Source organism: Canis aureus, chromosome 11 (assembly GCF_053574225.1).
Source record: "Canis aureus isolate CA01 chromosome 11, VMU_Caureus_v.1.0, whole genome shotgun sequence".
Lineage (NCBI taxonomy): Eukaryota > Metazoa > Chordata > Mammalia > Carnivora > Canidae > Canis > Canis aureus.
The window spans coordinates 12,959,689-12,981,430 of NC_135621.1; the positions used below are offsets into that span (position 1 = coordinate 12,959,689).

The 21,742-nt window shown below is 42.7% G+C and overlaps 1 protein-coding gene across 2 annotated transcripts in view; it reads left to right on the forward strand.

Annotated features, from left to right (window-relative positions):
• The first annotated feature begins 17,373 nt into the window (after nt 1-17,373).
• Nucleotides 17,374-21,742, forward strand: part of RAP1B (RAP1B, member of RAS oncogene family) — a 49,984-nt gene continuing 45,615 nt past the window's right edge. Inside the window, exon 1 of one of the 2 annotated variants that reach the window (XM_077913764.1) lies at nt 17,374-17,529. The gene's annotated coding sequence lies outside the window, so the exon portion shown is untranslated. The remainder of the gene's footprint in view (nt 17,530-21,742) is intronic. The other variant, XM_077913765.1, reaches the window with a different exon arrangement.

A 21,742-nucleotide genomic window follows, 5' to 3' on the forward strand; every position in this document is an offset into this window, starting at 1 on the left:
GTGACGACAGCTCTAATAGAGAGAAGGTGGGCCTGGCATGTCTGCCATGTATTTGTCATCCCTGGCCTCACAGGAAGTGCTTTCAAAGGTAGGAACCTCCAGAGAGGCAGGAGGAAAGGAATTACCACAGCTGACACATGTGACTGGTACAGTTAAGTAGATCAGACTCTAGGGCATTCTGCAAATTATCTGACTTAAGAAGCTTCAGAGTTTATTGTGTGCACGGTCAGTTTAAGCCAGAAACACCATCCAGCAAATACAATGTTCTTACGAGTTTTCAACTCATTTATTATCGAAAGTATTATTCCATTTGTATATATTTTTTATTGTTTTGGTTTCTTTTAAGATTTTATCTATTTATTCATGAGAGACGGAGAGACACAGGCAGAGGGAGAAGCAGGCTCCCCATGAAGCAGGGAGCCTGATGCAGGACTCAATCCCAGGACCTCAGGATCAGACCCTGAGCCAAAGGCGGATACTTAGCCTCTGAACCACCCAGGCTCCCTATTGTTTTGTTCAAAAGTAAAGTGTGAAACTCTACCTCTAGGTTCTAGTTATAAATGGACTGATTACTTACTGTCTTTTTTTCTCTGTGGAGTCCCAAGTGGACCCATTTTTTTTTAAGATTTTATTTATTTATTTATTCATGAGAGAGAGAGAGAAAGAGAGAGACAGGCAGAGACACAGTCAGAGGGAGAAGCAGGCTCCATGCAGGGAGCCTGACACGGGACTCGATCCCGGGTCTCCAGGATCACGCCCTGGGCTGAAGGCGGAGCTAAATCGCCAGGGCTGCCCAAGACCCATTATTTTTAATGTCCCTTTCTATAAACAATGTTATCTAATGTTATTGCCTTGCTCCACATACCACTGAATTGAAAATACTCCGATAGTTGAAAAGCAACCTTGATTTACCATGTATTCACAGATATAGGAAATACTTGAGACACAAATGAATCCTCACCTCTACCTTTCAGGTCTGATGTGCTTCTAAGAAAGTACAGCACTCATTACTTGCACTTGACTTCTATTTAATTTGCAGAGGGGCTTGGAGTCACCTCTGACGATGGCAGACATGCAGCTACCACCACCACTGAAGTTCCTATGGCCACCCCTAAGACTTATGCACTTACGTTGAAGAGGGGGCTACTTGAGGGGTGCCTGTCTGGTTCAACTGGTAGAGGATGTGACTCTTGATCCTTGGTCTGCGCCCCATGTTGGGTGTAGAGATTACTTTATAGTAAAATTAGTATTAAAAAAATTAGTATTAGGGACACCTGGGTGGCTCAGTGGTTGAGCAACTGCCTTCGGCCCAAGGCGTGATTCTGGAGTCCCAGGATCGAGTCCCACATCGGGCTTCCTGCATGGAGCCTGCTTCTCCCTCTGCCTGTGTCTCTGCCTCTCTCTCTCTGTGTCTCTCATGAATAAATAAATATTTTTTTAAAATTAGTATTAAGGGATCCCTGGGTGGTGCAGCGGTTTGGCGCCTGCCTTTGGCCCAGGGCGCGATCCTGGAGACCCGGGATCGAATCCCACGTCGGGCTCCCAGTGCATGGAGCCTGCTTCTCCCTCTGCCTCAATCTCTCTCTCTCTCTCTCTCTCTCTCTCTGTGTGTGACTATCATAAATAAATAAAGAAAAAAATATTTAAAAAAAAAATAAAATAAAATAAAATAAAATTAGTATTAAAAAAAAAGAGGAGGCTACTTCAAAGCTTGTTCCCCTGGAGCCTACCAAAGGGACCATTGCCAGTGGATCAAAGCCATTACCGGCAGCCAGGAGCTCCTTGCCTCCACAATCACAGCTACCACATAGACCCCAGGTGATCTGAGATGCCGCCAGGGCAGCCTCTGGCAGAGCTATGGCCAGCCCAAGAAAACCTAGAAAGTGGAAAAATGTGTCTTCAGTGCTAGTCTTTCACTGTCATCCAAGAAAGACTCTAAGCTCTGACAGGGTAGAGACTATGACTTTCTTACTCCTTTACCCATCCCTAATATCTAGCAGTGTGTGCTGCCTAACTGGTACTCAAGAAATCATTGTTGAATGTGTAGATGATGTGTGGAAGGATAGATGGACGGACGGAGGGATGGATGGACAGATGCTGTTCCCTCCAGGTGCCTCAAGTTAACATGTTGATGTAAAACAAGCAAATGGCTGCAGATGGCTGCAGTCAAGGGAAACAGTTGATAGTTTGACACAGGAAATAACTATCAAGCAAATGAATTTTTTTTTAGTAACAGAAGCCTTTTTGAGGCAGCACTCAACCTGAAAGTTGTTTTCTTCCTGTCAAGGTTAGGGCAGTATGACACATAGAAGAGAAAAAAAAAAAAGAAATTCCTGGGTCATAGCAGACAGCCGTAGAAGTCACCACTGGAGAATTTTCTTCGGAGAATGGTCTCTCACACTCCAGGCGAGTAGGAACGGGAATAGCTAGGGCTGTGTCCACACAGTGCGTCAGGGTTCCCTACCTAAAGGCTCAGTGCAGAGCGCTTAAACCCCATTGTCTATCTGTGATCTGTCAACCCTGATGATAGAAAGTCACCACTCTACAGTCGACCGGTGTGGGGCTAGGATGGGCCTGGCCATACAACATTATGAACCAAAAAGAGCTCAGTAAATAGTGCTGGACTAAGAGATTTCTTCTTTCCTAATTATTTTTAGCTATAGTTTCATCTTGACTGAGTTTAGGACAGAAACAGCTTTATTAAGGTGTAATTTACATACCAGAAAATTCATCTGTTAACAAGGACACATTCCAATGATTTCAAGAAGTTCATACAGTTGTATGAACATTGCTACAGTCTGGTTTTAGAACGTTTCTATCACCCTCAAAATTTCTGTCATTGCCGCTTGCAGTCAACGGCCAGTCCCACGCCTAGCCCACGTAATTACTATCTGCTCCTCTGTCTTTGTCAATTTGCCATTTTCAGAAATTTCATGTAAACAGGATCATGCAAGATATAGTCTTTTGTGCCTGTCTTCCTCCACTTTGCACGATGTTTTGAGGTTTGCCTCAAATGTCATCCATATATCGATAATCAAGGGGTGGGGGTCTATTGCTGGTTAGTATTTCATCGTATGAGACCACATTTTGTTTAATGGGCATTGGATTTTTTCCATTTTTAGCTATGATAAATAATGGTTCTATGAACATTTTTATACGAGTCTTTCCATGAACATATTTATTTCTCTTGGGTAGATACCTAGGAAAAGAGTTACTGGGTCATACGCTACAGTTATGTTTTAGTTTTTAAGATGTTGCCAAACATTTGGCCAAAGTGGATGTGCCATTTTACATCCTCACCAGCAGTGCGCAGGCGCTCCAATTTCCCCAGAGCTCCCATCCTTGATAAGTCAGTGTCTTAGATCAGTCATTCTAGTGGAGTTACAGTGGAACCCCATCGTGATTTTTCATCTTCACTTCCCAAACCAAGGATGTTGAGCATCTTCTCCTGTGTTTACTAAGCCATTCAGATAGCTTCTTGGTGAAATGTCTTTCAAACCTTCTGCCCATTTTTTAATTAGATAGTTTGTCTTATTATTATTATTGAGTTGTAAGTGGGGTTTTTTTTCTGGACACAAGTCCTACATCAGATATATGACTTACAAATATTTTTTCCTAGTGTGTGACTTATCCGTTCATTCTCTTAATGACATCTTTTGAAGAGCGAATTATTTAAATTTTGATGAAGTCTAATTTATCAATTTTTTTCTTTTATGGACTGTGCTTTTGGTAGTGCAGCCATACTTTTTGGGTTTTGTTTTACCTCTTAATGTTTTTCTATCCATATATTTTTTAATTCGTTGCATCTGCGTTTACGCCTAAGTTAAACTAAATCAGTATTTCATAACAAAGTGTTCATCTGATGGTGCTCCTCTTTATTTCATTAAATTACATGTTAAAAAGAGCCCCCACTGGGTATTTTTTAAAGTAAGGTGGACCCGTTTGACAATCTCAATAAATATTATGATACCTCAAAAGCCAGATAATAATAGTAATTTATCAAGGGCTTACTGTGTGCCAGGCACTGTTGTAAGCCCTTTGCTGGTATTAACTCATTGATTCCCGATGGTCTCATGTGGCAAGTACTGTTATTATCACTGCTCTGGAGGGGAGCAAACAGATCCAGAGAGTACTTACTTAGATTGCCCAGAAAGTGGCAGAGCTGGGATTGGAGCTCAGACCATCTAGCCCCAAAGTCTGAGCTCCCAACTGCTGTGCTCTAACTTCCCCTATAGAATGACTCCCCAAAGGGCACCTGGGGGGCTCAGCGGTTGAGCGTCTGCCTTTGGCTCAGGTCATGACCTCGGGGTCCTGGGATTGAGTCCCTCATCGGGCTCCCTGCATGGAGCCTGCTTCTCCCTCTGCCTGTGTCTCTGCCTCTCTCTGTGTGTGTCTCTCATGAATAAATTTAAAAATCCTAAAAAAATAAAATAAGAAAAATAAAAAGAATGACTCCCCATGTAAAATCTCCGTGGGAGTATGTGGCAGGCCTGGTGTCACCGCCCACCCTTGTCCCTGCCACAGGGAGGGTTCCTGTTTCTGCGGCCTGAACTTCTCTCTGCACCAATCCTTCCCCTCCCCGTGCTCTGCCATTGCTGATTCAGCCGCTGCCAAGGATAACTTAAGCCAAGCATATCCCAGTGTCACTCTCACTTGAGGCTTAAGAAATACTGGAACTGAGAGCCACGTCGAGTCACTGGGGGACTACAGGCGGGGACCTCCACCCACTGCCCCCGCAGTCCTAGGATTGCCTTGGCTCCTCCCTTGGTGAGGCCTGGCGTGGTACCGTTCCCTGGTGCCCTGAGATAAGCTCACATTCCTCTGCGTGCCCTTTCTGCATGAGGTAGCTCGGGTTGTCCCTGTTACCTGTAACCAGCAAGCCGTCACCAGGATGGGCAGCCGTGTCTGCCCCACCACTCTGTGGGTCTCAAGAACCCTGCCCATGCCTGCTGGCCTCACCAATCCTCACTGGGCCCCAGGGACACTTACCAGATGTGGCTTCACTGAGGTTGTGGTCGTCTTTCCAGGCTTTCCAGGAGACAACTAACTAATGTGATAAGCCAAAGAGTGCTAATGAAAGGGAGAGAGAGAGAGAGAGAGAGAGCTGAAGGAAACTCAGTGCTCCCTCCTATTCCCAGGTAGCCTATGGCTACTGTCACAGGGGATTTCTGCAGACAAGGGCCCTTTTGTTTTCCAAACCAGGTGGCTTTAATAGAAGCCACTTCAGGTCAGGAAAGAGGAGAAGGAATATTTCTGGGCAATAGGGGGCTTTATTGTGCCCCCTCCATCAGCTTTCCCTGGGCCGCAGCTTTGTCCTTCTTAGCAGAGGGCAAGCTGGCGAGCAAAGCGCCACCACTACATTCCACCAGTGGCAGCAGGAGTTCCAGAGTGTGACTTCAGAGGCTGCAGCAGCTCCAAAAGTGACACTAGCCCTGGGGACAGTAACAAGTGGCGAGGTGCTGTGGTTTGGGGCATGTGGTTTGACATAAAGAGTGTGGATATTGGAGTCAAAAAACCTGTATTCAAATTATAGCTCATTGCACGCACGTGAGCACACACAAACACACACACAGAGGCAAGTTCTGAGCCTGTTTCCTCATCTTTAAAATACAATTGATGACAGTGACAATGTTGGAAGGTTGAGGATTGATTTATAAAAAGCCTGGCACATTGTCTCCCCCGTATTATTCAGGTTTACCCTTTACAAAAGCAGCAACACCACGGCTCTTCCTATTGTTTCTCTCTCACACACCCACACACCCACACAGACTCAGAATAATTCATGAAAGGATCATAATTCTGAGTGTAAAATGGAATGGAGACATTTCACAATTATCATTTTGTAATTAGGCGAGTCAGTAGATGCACCCGCGGTGCCAGCTTTCTAGAAAGACATGATCTAGGCCAGACAAAATTTTCCTGTAGTTGAGTTGCAACTTGGAGACTACCTCTTGGATTATGCCACAGATGTTACCAAACAATTTTAAAGACTAGCTCAAATTTCAGAATAGTCAAAATCAATATTATTTTCCTTGCTACTTATTTTCAAGCCATTGAGAGAAAGTGGCTGAAAACTGCACTCTCCAAACATGAAGGGGCACTTTTATAATTATTCCGATACCATTGTTCTTTCCATCAGACTTCATATTGGAGCTTCATCCCTTCCATCAGTATCAGCCCCCGAATCACATAATTAAGATATCTAAATCTGGAGAAAATTCTTAACAACCCGTCAGAGAATCTGCCAATTTAACCTTTAAAAGTGAGTCCAGATGTGAATAAATGATAATAAATTCCTGGTGGCTAACATTTCTTGAGTACTGGCTATGCACAAGGCGATGGGCAAAGGATTTTAGACAGATTGTTGCATTTAATCCTCACAAGTGTGTAAGGTATGTACTATTCTTATTCCAATTTTTAGGTGAAGAAGCTGCAAACTTAGGGTGTGGAAATAGCATAGATTCTCACAGCTAATAAGGTAATGAGTCAGAATTGAAACCTAGGCTTTCTGACTCAGAGTCCATGTTCTTCACCCAGAAATTTTTGTATTGTGGTAAAATATACATAACCCCAAATTGGCCAATTTAACCACCTTTAAGTGTACAGTTTTGTGGCATTAAGTACATTTACATTGTTCTGCAGCCATTACCACCATCCGTTTCCAAAATGCTTTCATGGCCCCACACTGAAGCTCGGTACCCATTCAACACTAAGTCCCCAGCACACCCCAGCCCCTGGCGACCACACACTACTTTCTGCCTCTGTGAGTTTGACTACCCTAGGGACCTCATAAAAGTGGAATCACACAGTATTTCTCCTTTTGTGGCTGCCTTATTTCACTCAGTATATAGTACCTTCAAGATCTATTCCATGTTGTCACAAGCATCGGAGTTTCCTTCCTTTCTAAGGTTAAGTAATATTCCATTGTACATATTGCTACATTTTGCTTAGCCATTCTTCCATTGATGGACACTTGGTTTGCTTTCACCTTGGTTATTATGGGTAATGCTGCTATGAACACAGGTATAATGAATATCTGCTCTGGCCCCTGCTTTGAATTCTTTGGGGAATATACCCAATAACCAAGATATTTTAAATACTTTTCTTCTCTTTGCTATTGGCCGGTTATTCTTTGCCTTTTGGTTGTGTGTGTGTGTGTGTGTGTGTGTGTGTGTGTGTGGTGTGTATGTCTCCATGTATGAAGCAATTATAAACGTGTAATTATCTAGACAGATTTTTGTGCCATCTTAAGCAGGAGGAGGCCGGGCTGACTCACATCTTTGGTAAATGTAGGCACATTCAGGCAGGCTGGTGAAGCAGACAGAATTTTTCAGGCCAAATATATTTTAAATATAATTTCCTTCCCTTGGCTACCATGATCTTTTGACATGCTTTCTTAGGCATTAAGGACATGACAAGCTCCTGAAGAATTTAGATACAGTTAGGAAAAGGATTCTAGTAAAAAAAAAATTGTGGTTCTGAGGTCTACTGCGAAGCAGGAAGGAAATGTATAAGCACATTGGTGAAGTTCAAATCTATGTTTAAAAAGGCAAAGGATATAATTTAAAAAGAAAAAAGAAATGGACAGAATCAGCTAGAGCAGGGCACTGAGAGATATGTGCCCTTGGAAGGCTGCTCCTGCCACTGTTAAACTTCTTTCAGACTGTAACCAATTTGTATTGGAATCCCACTAAATAATATTTTCTCCAATGTATTTGCCTTAAGCCAAAATAATCTATTCCCCCGGTTAACATACTCAGGTAGGACTCTGGTTTGTTCTTTTTTTCTTTTCTTTTTCATCTGGGTAAAGAAACTACTAGAATTTCCTTTGGTAGTGTTCCCCCCTTTAAACCATCCTTCATTACCTCATCACTATCTTTATTACCATAGCAGTGTGGCCGGGTGGGAAGACCAAGAGCCCCCCCAGAAAGAGAGACCTGGCTCTGCCTCAGACTGACACTATACCCCCATATTTTTTTCTTATTCTCCTTCAATCTGTTTCCTACCCTAAAAACAGAGATTTTAAAAACCCAACTCAAAGGATTTTTCAAAGGATCAAATGAGATAACTTCCTAGTATATAGTATAGCCTTAAAACTGAACTTTTTTTGCCTAGATTTGGGGATGAATAAATACTTTTCAATCCATCTTCTGTATTTTCTTCACATAACATAAACATGTGCAGGGGAGGCCCTTACTTTCTCAAGCTTGTATTTATAGATAAAGACGTGTAATGTAAAAGCTATAGGATTTTTGCCATAAAATGCTAATGAAGGCATTGACCGGAAGTGATGTCATTTGTACAGAAGCCGAGAGATAAGGAAAGGCACATTGCAAGAGAAAAAAATACAAATAGTCATTCACTCAACAAAAGGAAGAGAGACTATTAGAGATTAAGAGAGATTTAATAGGCATAATAATTAAATGTAATGTTTGGACTTGTTTGGATGATGAGTTTAACAAACCAGCAGTAAAAAGCCATCTTTGATACAATCAGGAATTTTTTTGGACTGAAATATTTTTTAACTCTGCAGGTTCTGGTTTCTACTTCTTTCTTTTTTTCATCAAGGTAAAATTGGTATGTGACATATTGATTTTAGGTGTACAACATAATAATTCAATACTCGTATGCACCACAATGGAAACATTTTTTATTTTAAAACTTTTTTTTAAAAGAGAGGTAGGGCAGGCTAGGCAGAGGGAGAGAATCTTAGGCAGGCTCCATGCCCAGCCCCGAGCCTGGGGCTCAATCTCACAACCCTGAGATCATGACCTGAGCTGAGATCACAACCTGAGTCAAAACCAAGAGTCGCATGTTAACAGACCCAGGCCCTCCCACAATGGAAATTTTAAATTTGGACTGGGTATTATATTTTGTTAAGGAATCTTTTTAAATTTCGCCAGGTATGGTAATAGCATTGTGGTTATATTTTTTTTAATGTTCTTATCTGTATACTGAGGTTTTTACAAGGTTTTCTTTAAAAGAGGGGACAGATGAAATAAAAAGTACCAAAAATTAGGCTAAATGTTGAAACTGAATGAGGGGCTCATTAAATTCTATGTATATTTGAAATTTCCTACTATAATTTTTTTTTTTTTAACTTTTAAGACCACTATTCAGAGAATGGATGGGAGGAGGGACAAAAGTGAAAGTACATAAACCAACCAGATGATGGAAATGGAGTGGTCATATTTTAGTGATTTTGGAAGTCAAGTCGATAGGACTTGGTAAAGAATTTGCTGTGTGGAGAAAGGTAAAAAGAAGCACTAGATTTCTATTTTAGGGAGCTGCTACCATCTATTGAGCTGAGGATTCCTGGAGGAAGAGCAGTGACGAGGGAGGTCAAGAAGGAAAGCTTTCCAGGAGGCAATTGGCTCTGTGCATCCAGAGTTCGGCAGAGAATTCTGAGCTGCAGACAGCGATCTGTGAGCTGCTGTCATTTAGGTGGCATATAAAGCCATTGGAAAGACGAGAGCTGCCCCGAAGAGAAGACACAACAAGACAAGTGTCCAGGATCAAGCTCTGGGGGACTCCAACTCTTAAAGGTCAGAAGGAAGAAGAGAGAGCTCCAAGAGAGTAAGGGAAAACAGCCAGAGAGAAAGAGGAATCCCACAAGATGCTGTGACAACTGAGGGAACAGCGTTATGAATGCTGGTTAGTAGTAGTTGAAAGAGTACAGGTATACCTTGTGCCTAACTTGATTGCGCTTCACAGATAACTGTGTTTTCTACAAACAAGGTTCCCCGCAATCCTGGGTCGATCCAGTCCCCTGGCACCGTTTTTCCAACAGCATTTACTCCCGTTGTGTTTCTGTATCAATCACATTTCGGGAATTCTCACAATATTTCATTCAAACTTTCTCATTTAATAACATATTTGTCACTGGTGATCTCTGATCAGGGATTAGGACTTGCTGAAGGCTCAGATGACAGTTAACATGTTTAGCAATAAAATATTCTTATTAGTTTATTTGAGAGAGAACACGAGTAGGGGCAGAGGGAGAGGGAGAGACAGACAGACTCCCTGCTGAGTGCAAAGCCAAACGTGCAGGGAGGTGGGGGGCTCTGGATCCCAGGATGCTGAGATCATGACCTGAGCCCAAGTCAGACATTGAATCCACTGAGTCAGCCAGGCGCCCCAGCAATAAGATATTTTTAAATCAAGGTATATACATTGTTTTTTGGACATAGTGCTCTTGCACACTTCATAGACTATAGAGTATATGTAAACATAACTTTATATGCCCTGGGAAACCAAAAAATTTCAAAATTGACTTGCTTTGTTGTGATACCCACTTTATTGTGGTGGCCTGTTACCAAACTGGCAATATCTCCGGGGTATGCCTGTATTTTAGAACTGTGTTTTTAGTATCTATGGATTAAAATAGGCTTTTTAAGCTTCCTTAATAATCAAGTCATATTTTAAGATACTCATGCTGTAAACTTTATAGCATTGTTTCCACTGCATACGTATCTTCAAGTTGTAAGCTACTAACATAAACTTTAGGACATAACCAATCCTTAATTGAGGACTGTCCTAAGCAAAGCAAAAGGAGGGCAGCCTGGGTGACTCAGGCCCAGGATGTGATCCTGGAGACCCAGGAATGAGTCCCACGTTGGGCTCCCTGCAGGGAGCCTGCTTCTCCCTCTGCCTGTGTCTCTGCCTTCTCTCTCTCTCTGTCTCTCATGAATAAATAAATAAAATCTTAAAAAAAAAAAAAAGGAAAAAGTTTAACACTTATTGAATTCTTACTATGTTTGCCCAAAGTTTTATTGCCAGAGGTTGTAGTAGGAACCAACATTTATTGGTAATCTTTTCGATGACGGCAGCTAACATTTATAGAGTGCTTGCTTTGTGGTGGGCACTATTTGTACTGTTGACTCTTTTAATCCTCACAGCAATCCTATAATGTAGGTTCTATTATTGTACTCATTTTACCAATGTGGAAACTGATTTGCCAGAAGTAAATTCTCCAAGATGAATGGAGCTTGTGTTTGAACACTTGCATTTGGGTCTGATTCCAGAGCCAATCCACCTCCTTGATGCTCTATATTACTTTCATTTTTATATTAGCTCTTTTATTTAAAAAATTTTTAAAGCCCTACATTATAGATATGCATTTTACATAGATTACATGCATTTTAAAGATCACTAAAAAGGAATTTGGAAAGGTTAAATAGCTGCCAGAGGTCACAAATCCACTCTGCTCAGCCTGCAGAGTCTAACCAAAATTAGCAAGACCCCCTAAACTACATTTTATTTCTACTATGTGATGCCAGGCAGTATGGGAGATACAAAAAAGTTGTAAGAGATAGTCTTGGTTCCTAAAAATCTCAGGATGGAGAGAAGACAAAAACAATTTAAATAAGGTCATGTCTGATAAGTACCAAATGAGTGGTGCAAACAATAATTATTAGAGAAATTCAGAGAAGCAAGAAAGCACTGGGTCTTAATAATGACTAAGATTTAGATAAGTACAAAAGAGACAGGAGAGATTTTCTGGATGAAGGAACAGCAATAATAAAAGAATAATAGGACAGCGTGGTGCCAAAAGGAGGCAGACAAAGATAACAAATTTCAACTCCGCCCACGTATTTCCATATGGCCTTAATCCCTTAGCCTTTATAAGCTTTAGCCTTCTCATCTGTGTAATGGGTCATTAAAACCTATCTCTTGGAATTTGGCCATTATAATTGACTTGATTGATTCATACACAGGATTCAAGATTGACTTGACTAGAAGCCAAGTGCTTACAATGATTAAAGTTTGAGGGGATGTCTAACTTCTGAGCATCTTTGGCATGATTGCATTAGCTGTTTGATTTGGAGACAGCTTGGATTCTGAAAGTACTTATATGTGGCTTTTAAAGAGTTTCTTAATTTAAATTTCTTTTGAAAATTTCATGACAGAGGGTATTTCATGAAGCTGGTTCTTCCAGTGGTTTTCTCCTTTAACACTCATTTACGTGATGGCTCTGGGAATGTCTTTTTTATTTTTTATTTTTTTGTATGGTTTTCCTCAGCCACAGCTTAAGAAAGCGGGAAATTTTAAGTACAATCTGTTCCTTACATCATAGACATTAGCAATGACAAAATTATAGAACTGTTAGATTTATTTAATGTGGCATAGCCAGGTTTGGTGGTCAAGCCTCCAACTGCTAAAATAGAATACAGACAGAATTTGAAATTTATTTTGAGACTAATAAGCAGTTATTACACAGAATGGAAAGCAGGCCAAGCTGCCTCATTTTTCCTTATATATGAATACTTGGTTTCCCCAAAACAGAAATCTAAGAGGCACACAAACTACCCTAAGAGAGTATGAATTCTGAGTTGTCTTCCTATTACAGCAATGGTCTAAAATGCTCTTACCTGGTCTCTCGTGTGATAAAGAGCAGTATTTACAAACATAACTGCATTGAGTTTGGAACACAATCTTTGACCAAGAAAACAGAATGAACCTAACTGGGGAGGTAAGCCATGTTTTTTCCTCTTTCACATCAAAAAGCAGCCTCCTTAACCTTCTCAACCCCCAACCCCAGCTATGCAGGATATTGCAAAAGAATAGAACTATATTTATATACTAAACACATATATAGTGGTGTGTGTATATTATACATATATGTACATGTTGCATATACACCATACACATACATAATTTATATATGTATACATATACACACACTCACACATACATGAATATACACAAAAGAGGGCAAAAACAGTAAGAAAGTCCCTTGAAAGGATCAAATCTCAATACTGTTCCTTTGTGAATGAGATAATATAATAATATTTAAGATTAATGATTTTCAGTGCTCTTGATACCATACTTAATTGGAAGTTAAACAGAATGACTCTTGTTAATGTTAATAATCATTAACTATTAATTAGGAAAATTGTAAATATGAGGATTTTTGAAATCCAATTTTGGATTTGCAATAAGACCTTTACTCATGTAGACTTTTTAAAAAAGATTTTATTTACTTATTTTTTTATTTATTTAGAGAGAACTCACACAGGGGGAAGGGCAGAGGGAGAAGGAAAGACAGCATCTCAAGCAGACTCCACCCTGAGCATGGAGCCCCACACGGTGGCTTGATCCCACTACCCAGAGACCATGACCTGAGCTGAAATCAAGAGTTGGACACTTAACCAAGTGAGCCACCCAAGTGCCCCTTATGTGGACTTTTAAAATGAAACTAATGAGGTATAGATACTATCTGAAGTACAACTTTTAAGGAAGCAAATAACACAAAAAATTAGAAATACTGATCAATACAGCATTATATAGCTAAATACAGTTAAATAGGCAAGAGTTATAGGTAAGTACCCTATTAATATACTTCCCCCATAAGGGAAAGAAGTAATTTTGGGCTTCATCTACTCCCAGGGTCTAAGACATGGCTATTTTCTATGTTTTCTCTTACAACAGTCGTATAAGGCAGAGATTGTTATCCCCATGTTATAGATAAGAGAACCAAGGTTCAATATGGTTCAAGAATTTGCCCAACACCATGCCGCTAATAAGTGGTGAAGCTGAACTCTCTCATGTTCTCCACTATTCCACAGTGCCTTAGGAATAGAAAATTCAACAAATCCATTTTGCTTTGAGAGACAAAGGACTTTATTACTCACAACAAAAGGAGTAGTATCCTGCTTGCAGCAGCTCTGTATATCCCCTACGTGCCCTGGAGGCAATGAAAGTAGACTTAACCTGGATGCCTATACTTGCAGAGGGTTGTGATACAGGAGGAGAACCCTAAGCTTCGGAGCTGTACTGCTTTTATAGTGAGCAGAAGCAATTTTGCACTTTGGGCAGGTGTTATCTCATCCTTCAATATTGCTCAATACAGATACAGCCCCGAGGAACCTCTCAACAAATACATTTTGAATACCTGTTATGTGTAAACCACCTCACCAAACATGAGAAATATACATCTTACGGATTTTTCTCTTCTGGTACACGCAGGACCAGCTACAGAACTGGAGGAACCCAGCACAAAATGAAAATGCAAGCCTGGGGATCCCCGGGTCGCTCAGCGGTTGAACGCCTGCACCTTTGACCCAAGGTGTGATCCTGGAGACCTGGGATCACGTCCCACGTCGGGCTCCCTGCGTGGAGCCTGCTTCTCCCTCTGCCTGTGTCTCTGCCTCTCTCTCTTTCTGTGTCTCCCATGAATAAATAAAATCTTTTTTAAAAAATGCAAGCATTTTGTTACAAAAAAAACTATTAAAAATTTCAAGATGGTGACATTAGAGCCTTAAACTGATCATTGAGCCTTTAATCACAGAGCCCTGTCACATGCCCATGAAGCTGGACCTGAGCACAGCAGGGCAAACATGGCTAAATCCAGTCCAATGCCTGTTCTTGTACAGCCATGAGCTGAGAATGGTTTTCACATTTTTTAAATGGAAGAAGAAAAGGAAGAGGAAGAAGAGGAAAAAGAAGGAGGAGGAAGAGGAGAAGAAGAAGGAGAAGGAGAAAGAAGGGAAGGAAGAAGGAGAGGAGATTTGTGACATGTGAAAATTATACGAAATTAAAAATTTAGTGTCTATTAATAAAGCTTTATTCGAATAAAGCCACTCATTCATTAAGCATCCCTTGGCTGGTTTTGCACAACAAAAGTAGAGTTGAGTTGCTGCAGCACAGACCATATGACCCACAAAGCCTTAAATATTTACCAATTGGCTCTTTACAGAAAAAGAGAATACAAGTGACAAAAGAAAAGAGCAATAGAGTGTTTATGCAAATGCAAAAGAGAGACCACATTAGATTGGAAAGATGGTCTTTCTGGGAGAAAGTAAATGGACCTTATTAGTGGGCAGGAGAGGGAAGGAAACTCCAGGCAGAGGAAATCACCTATTCACACCAGAGCCGTGGGAAAGCACTGTATCTGGGCAGGATGAAAAGTCCACTCTGCCTGGAAGGCAGTTTTAAATGAGAAGGAAGAGTAAGATACTCTCCAAGGATTTAAACCTTATTTCAGTAGGGCCACGGAGTAACTTTGAAGAAGACAGAGGGACTTGCTCAGGATACTTTACCGTAAATCATCTGACACCACGGTGCAGAATAGATCACAGCAGGACCAGACCGGAGGCCTCAAGGCAAGGTAGGGAGGCGTGGCTCAAGTCCAGGAGCTGAGAGGCAGCACCAACCCGAACAAGTGTGGCCTTAGTGGACATGAATTACTGTATCACAGATGCGCCGAATTGACCGATGGTTTGAAAAAAGGCCGAGCTGGAGTGTCAGGCTTGCAGACTGGCTATTTTAAAAGATGGTAATACAATTAAATGAAAAGAAGAAATTAGTTTGGTGCCAAAAGTTCAGTCTGCATACATGACCAGTTGAAGTTGCCAGTGGAATATCCTGGTGAAAATTTTGAGAAGCCAGGAACCTGGGTTCCAAACCCCAAACTGAGTCTGGTGTTAAAACAGGCAGATTCTGGTATTCTCTTCATAAAGATAATACTTTAATGCAAGTGTAATGATTTCTACTTTTTTTTTTTTTGAAGATTTTATTTATTTATTTATTCATGAGAGACACAGAGAGAGAGAGAGAGAGAGAGAGGCAGAGACCCAGGCAGAGGGAGAAGCAGGCTCCCTGCAGGGAGCCTGATGCAGGACTCCATCCTGGAACCCCAGGATCACACCCTGGGCCGAAGGCAGGCACTAAATCGCTGAACCCCTCGGGCTGTCCGATTTCTACTTTTTTAGAAGAAAAACCTAAGTATTCTTAATTCAAATAGAGTCTTCCCTCAAACTCTAAATAATCTTAGCTCCAATCTTCTAAAACTGACTTCGAAAAAAATAAAAACTCAATTGCCCAAAGGTCAAAGTGAGCTGAAACAAAGAAGAAAAACCACAGGTGTACCCAAGTAACATCTGCTTCCATGAACTCCAGAGTTTCAGGCTTTCAGACTTGGTCACCCCGGGTTCCATGCCATAACTGAAAGATCAGTAAAGTCTAATTTATTTAAAATTCATTCTTTTGGAATTGATAATAATCCCTACAGACTGGGCTGCCTGGGTGGCTCAGTGGGTTAAGCATCTGCCTTCAGCTCTGGTCACGATCCCAGGATTTTTGGATCAAGCCCCACAGGGGCTTCCCTGCTCAGCAGGGAGTCTCCCTCTGTGACTCCCGTTGCTCAGCTTGCGCCCAGCTTGCGTGGGCACACTGTCTCTCTCAAATACAATTTTTAAAAAAATCCCTACAGTTTGCTCTGAAATTTGCCTTTGAAATTTCCCTTAAAAAAAGGGTTTTCTAAGCAAACAGAAATTGCAGGAATATGTAACATTCAATTGTCCTAAATTGTGAGATACCTAGAGAAAACCGAGGATAATCCTAATTCATTCTCCTCTACTCTTTATAACGTGTTTAGTTTTCATTCACTGGTATTCTTTAAGGGAGTAAAATTCATCACACTTTTTAATTAATCTTCCAAGTTCATCAAAATTTATTTCTAGAGCGAAGTTAAGCGGAAGTAAACCAAAGTTAGTTTTCAAGTACTTCCCAGCCCCCACTTTTCTCTGCGTTCCGCTCTCGCTGGATCTCTTTTTCTCATCGAAACTTCGTTGCATAAAAGAGCTGATGATGTTTTTTGTACGAAGAGTAGTCGTATTTTAGTCTTTAATAATATTAGCTCCCTCGTGAAGTTCCCGCCCTTTTTGGAACAGAAAGTGCTTTCTCTTGCCCAATAGTCTCACCCTAAGGCCACCTAGGAGTAACTAAAGTGCCTGCGTCGGGCCTTTAAATACGCAATTTATTTTATGCAACTGCATAATAAATAGCTGATTTAGGTACAGAGCAACTGCATAATGGGTGATTTAGGTACAGAGCAACTGCATAATAAATGGTTGATTTAGGTACAGAGTGCCAAGTTGTTTGGGGTCATGGGTTCGGTGGCTGACTTTGCAAAGGGTTCACCCCGGGTTAAGACACCAGTGTAGGAGAAACCCCTTGCAAGAGGGAAATCCGCCGTGCCCCGGCCTGCGGGCCTCCGTGCGCGGTCCAGGTGCGGGAACTGCACGCGCTCAGCGCCTCCGCGGCCCCTTCCCCGCACAAAGGAACCCGCGAGCACCCACTGTCGGGTGGCCTTGGTGACTGAGCTCGTTTGCATTAAAGACACCTTTTAAGTTTCGGAGGGCTCCGCGCTCCTGCAAGCCGCGGAGCTCGGGGCGGGCGGCGCGCGCACCTGCGCGGAGCCGGAGGCCCGGCCGAGGGCAGGGGAGGAACCCCGCCCGGGGCTCGGCCGGGGCTCCGCCGGGGCGCCGCGTGTGTCCGGCCGGCGCGCGAAGCCCCGCCCCCGGCGCCAGGCCCCGCCCCCGGCCCCGCCCCTTCCCCGCCCGCGGACGGAAGCGAGAGCGCGGCCGAACGCCTGACGTCACGGCGACACCGCCAAACCTCGCCCCGAGTCAGGCGTGTAAAGCAGCCGGAGCGGCGGCGGCGGCGGCAGCGGCAGGAGCGCCGCGGCGCCGGGAGCAGCGACCCGGAGGGAGCGCGAGGCGCGGGGAGCCGGTGACAGCGCGAGAGGTGGGTGGAGCGCGTGCGTGGCCGCGGAGGGGAGCGGCGGCGGCCGCGGGGCGGGGGCCGGGCGGCGCGGAGGGCGCGGGCGGGGGGCGGCGCGGGCCGGGCGGGGACCCCGCGCGGGGACCCCGGGGGGCGGCGGCGGGGCGGCGGCAGGTGCTGCGAGGGCCCGGGCCCTGCGGGGACGAGCCGCCGCCGCCGCCGTCGCCGCCGCCGCGGGGGAGCAGCGCGCTTTGCGGAAGGGGTCAAATGTCTGAAATATGGCGGAGGAAGTGAGAGCCCAGGACCCCCCCGCCCGCTCGCGCCCTCCTGCCCGCCGCCGCCGCCGCCGCCGCCGCCGCCCCGGCCCCCGCGCGGGCCCCGGGGAGCGGCTGGAAGTTACAGCGGAAGCCCCGAAGTTGTGGGCAGGGGAGCCCCCGCGTCGCGCAGCCCCGAGCCCGGACGCGGGGCGCCTGCGGGGGCTCCAGCCGGGCCGCGGGAAAGTTTGCCCGAGCCGGGGCCGGGGCGCCCCCTCCGCCGCGGGAAGTGGCCGCAGCCGGCAGCGCGGGGAGCCCCACCTAGTCCGGCTCCGCGGGCGCGCCGCGGGCTGTTAAAGGGGCCGCTCCGGGGCCCGCGGGGGCGCCCCTCTCCGCCCCGACGGCCCGGCCGCAGCCCGGGGACTTGCCCGCCGTCGTCTCCGTGTCGCCATCGCAGCGCTGTCAGCACCGGGACTCGTGTTCACAGCTACCCCCCAGCACCAGCACCAGCACGAGCACCGCCAGCACCAGGCAGCCGCGCCTTTGGGATTTTTTTTAGTTTTTTTTCTTTTTTCTTCTTCTGAAAACAACTGACGGCTTTTTGGAGGAAAGCTCACTCTTGCAAGTTGAAGCACGAGATATGCTTCGTCCTCGCCTCCTCCCCCCCCTCCAACCTCCGGTCCATCCTCCGCCCCCCCCTCCTTTTTTTAGTTTAGCAAAACATTTTTTTTTTTTTTTTTTTTGCCCTGGAGCTCTTGTTTGGAAGGAACAGAGGCAGTCCTGTATTACAGTAACGGGAAATGACATTTTAAAGGAGCGGAAAGTTGACACTAAATGAACATCGTGATTTTAATTTTTTTTTAAAGGTTTTATTTATTTAATTATCAGAGACAGAGAGAGAGAGGGCTCCATGCATGGAGCCCGGTGTGGGACTCGATCCCAGGACCTGGGGTCACGACCTGGGCTGAAGGCAGGCGCTCAACCGCTGAGCCACTCAGGGATCCCCTGATTTTAATGTTTTGTTTTTATTTTAATGTTTTTAAGATTAATTCAGTCTACTTGGATTTTTGTTTGGCTTGTGGCCCCTAACCTGTTATCGAGGGCTCGCTCACAACTTAAAGCTGCTAACTCGCAAGTGTATTTTTTGACTCTTCCTTTTTTCGTAATTCGAATACTGTTTAGGCTTGCTCAACGGAACCCCATCTTAGCAAGAAGTGACTCTTTAAAAAAAAAGGGGGGGGAGACGTTCATTTAACTTCAAAGCCCTATCACTTCTAAAAGCTGACTCTGGAATCGTATTTGAGTCATGATGGAGTCATGGGACTTTTTAAGGGCCGGAAGGGACGATTTAGGTCATCCAGTCCCCACCCTCACTTTATGGAGGAGGAAACTGAGGCCTAGAAAAGATAAGATAAGTTAGTGGCCTTACTGACTTTTAGGACCCTGTGCAATAGAGAAGTAGGAGGAAGAAATATACAGTGTTTTTACAGTGAATTGCATTTTTACGGGATGATCGAACAGAAAATGTTAGTACCTTAGTCAAATAGTGTGGAAGAACCACTTAGGTCACTTCATTGCCAGGTTTTAGGAGAGGAAGTTGATACTCAAGGAGCTTAAATAACTTTAAGGACACAGAGCCCTGAGTGATGGTCTTCTTGGAGCCCATCCTGCTTTTAAACTCTGCAAAACACAAAGTTTTCATTTGGATTTTCTTGTTTGACATTCATCATAAGTTGTGAAGCTGCCTTATCTGAGGAAGCCACAAAGTAAATCTTTGATACATCTGTAGCCAGTTTAGTTTTGATATGCCAGGTATCAGAGTATAACTGAAGAGCCCGATAATAACTCGGCTGATTAAAAAATATGATAGCATGAAAACAATTGTTCTGTCTTTTGCATCCTTCCCATGATCCCTCTTCACTCCGTGAAAGTCATCTCTTTTTCTGACCCCTGTCACTTCCAGTATTCTGTTACCGTTCTGTTATTGTTACTCATATGATTTTTGTTATCTATTCCACTAAATTGTAAAGCCAAGGACAGGATGTCTTCTTTGTATGCCCCAAAGTGCTGGCATGGTACACTGCACATAGATAGTACCAGTTTATTAAATGTAAGCATAAGGAGGGTAAGGACCATTGCAGTCCCCATTGTATTCTTGGTTCCTAGAACTTTACCTGTGCACATAAGTAAGTGTCTAGCATTTAGATTTAAGGATTAACTGTAGCAAACATTTGAGAATATCTGAAGAAAACTTTGTCTTCCTTCAAAAAGAATAATTTCCACATTGGCTTTGGAATCCTGTTAACTTTACAGAATTGATTATCATTCTGTCTTCAGAACAATCCTTAACTAGAGAATTCTGATATTGTCTCATGGCCATATAAAGGGAAAGTGAGCTCCCACAGTAAGGAGCCGTCGCGTAAGGAGCATCTTTTGAGATGTAATAAACAATTGATCATAAAACTTGGACCATGTACATAAATATCATATTCATCTTCCAGTATAATTCAGGACTAGTAGGAGGCCTATCCAGAGGTTGATAACATGAACTAATTATGCATGTTGTTTTAATATAAAAACTAAGATTTGGATGATAAATTGCTTATGTTCAGTTTTGACTTCTGGAGTGGGTACTTGAATATTAAGAGAGTGAAATTAATCAGTAAAACTAGATCTGGATACAAAGAAAATTTGGCTATTTTACACAGGTGTTTGTTTTTTCCCCCCAAATGTGTGATTTTAAATAAAACAGTTTTATTATTGAATACCAAGAACTCACTGATATGCAGTGTCATTTTCCTACACTTGAAATAATGTGTCCTCTGTATGTATTGATGAAGAGGGTGGATATTGACCAGTACTGTCTAAATTTGACACACCAGGAATAGTTTAGTGTTTATGAACTACAGAGTTAAAGTGCTCTATTTTGTTGTGGTAGTGATGTTACATGTTCAATCTATAGAAAAACTTTGATAAGATCTTAAACTTTGTAAGAGCACATAAGGTTGTGATTAAATAAATGCCTTATTTTTCCCCTCATGTCATTTTTGAAGACTCCATGGTCTTAAAGATTAGACTGAAGTTTTTACTGTTAGTCTTTCCAGGTTGAATTTCTTCTAAAAAAGTTAAGAAACAGACATTTTGGCTGACCCAATGATCCGTTGCAACATCAAATTTTTCAATAAACAGGAGTACTTATGCTGAAAGCCTAGTATTTTTCAGTGTTCTTAAATATTTTGCAATACTATTGAAAGGTACTAATTACATTTGGGGACTTAAGTCTTTATTTGGAAATCTCATGAACATATTGGAAGCAGCTACAAAGAATAGATTTATCCATTTGCAGGAGAGAGTAGCCTGCATGTGTGCGCTGTCTCTATTTATTTATTTTTATTTATTAAATTCAGAAACCAATCCCTTTAGTCATAGAATTTCTACTTTATTTTTTTTTAATTTCTACTTTAAAGAAGAAAGGTTATGAGGAACTTTTGTACTACCTTTAAAAAATTAAAACCATTTTTAAAATGTGCCACAAACAAAAATGACACTGTTCCATACTTCCTCACACTGGTGTGTTTATTCCTAATGTTGGTCAAATTAAGAATATACAGCAACTGATTATTCCATTTCACTAGAAACTTAGAATTTTTGCTCTGCATTAATAGAGGATCAAGAGTTTTAAACTGTTTCCAGAGAGCCTTAACATTTATAAAAGAAAAAAATGAACATTTAGGAAATGCACCATATTTTAAATAATATTTAAATTATCAAAAGAAAAAATATTTACAACATGAACTGAAGAATTTCCATCTGGTTTTTATTATGCAGAATGATATTCTGGAATATAACTGTGATTAAAATTGATTGTACTTGAGTACTAGAAATATGCTCACTTTTTTTTTTTTTTTTTAATTTTTATTTATTTATGATAGTCACAGAGAGAGAAAGAGAGGCAGAGACACAGGCAGAGAGAAGCAGGCTCC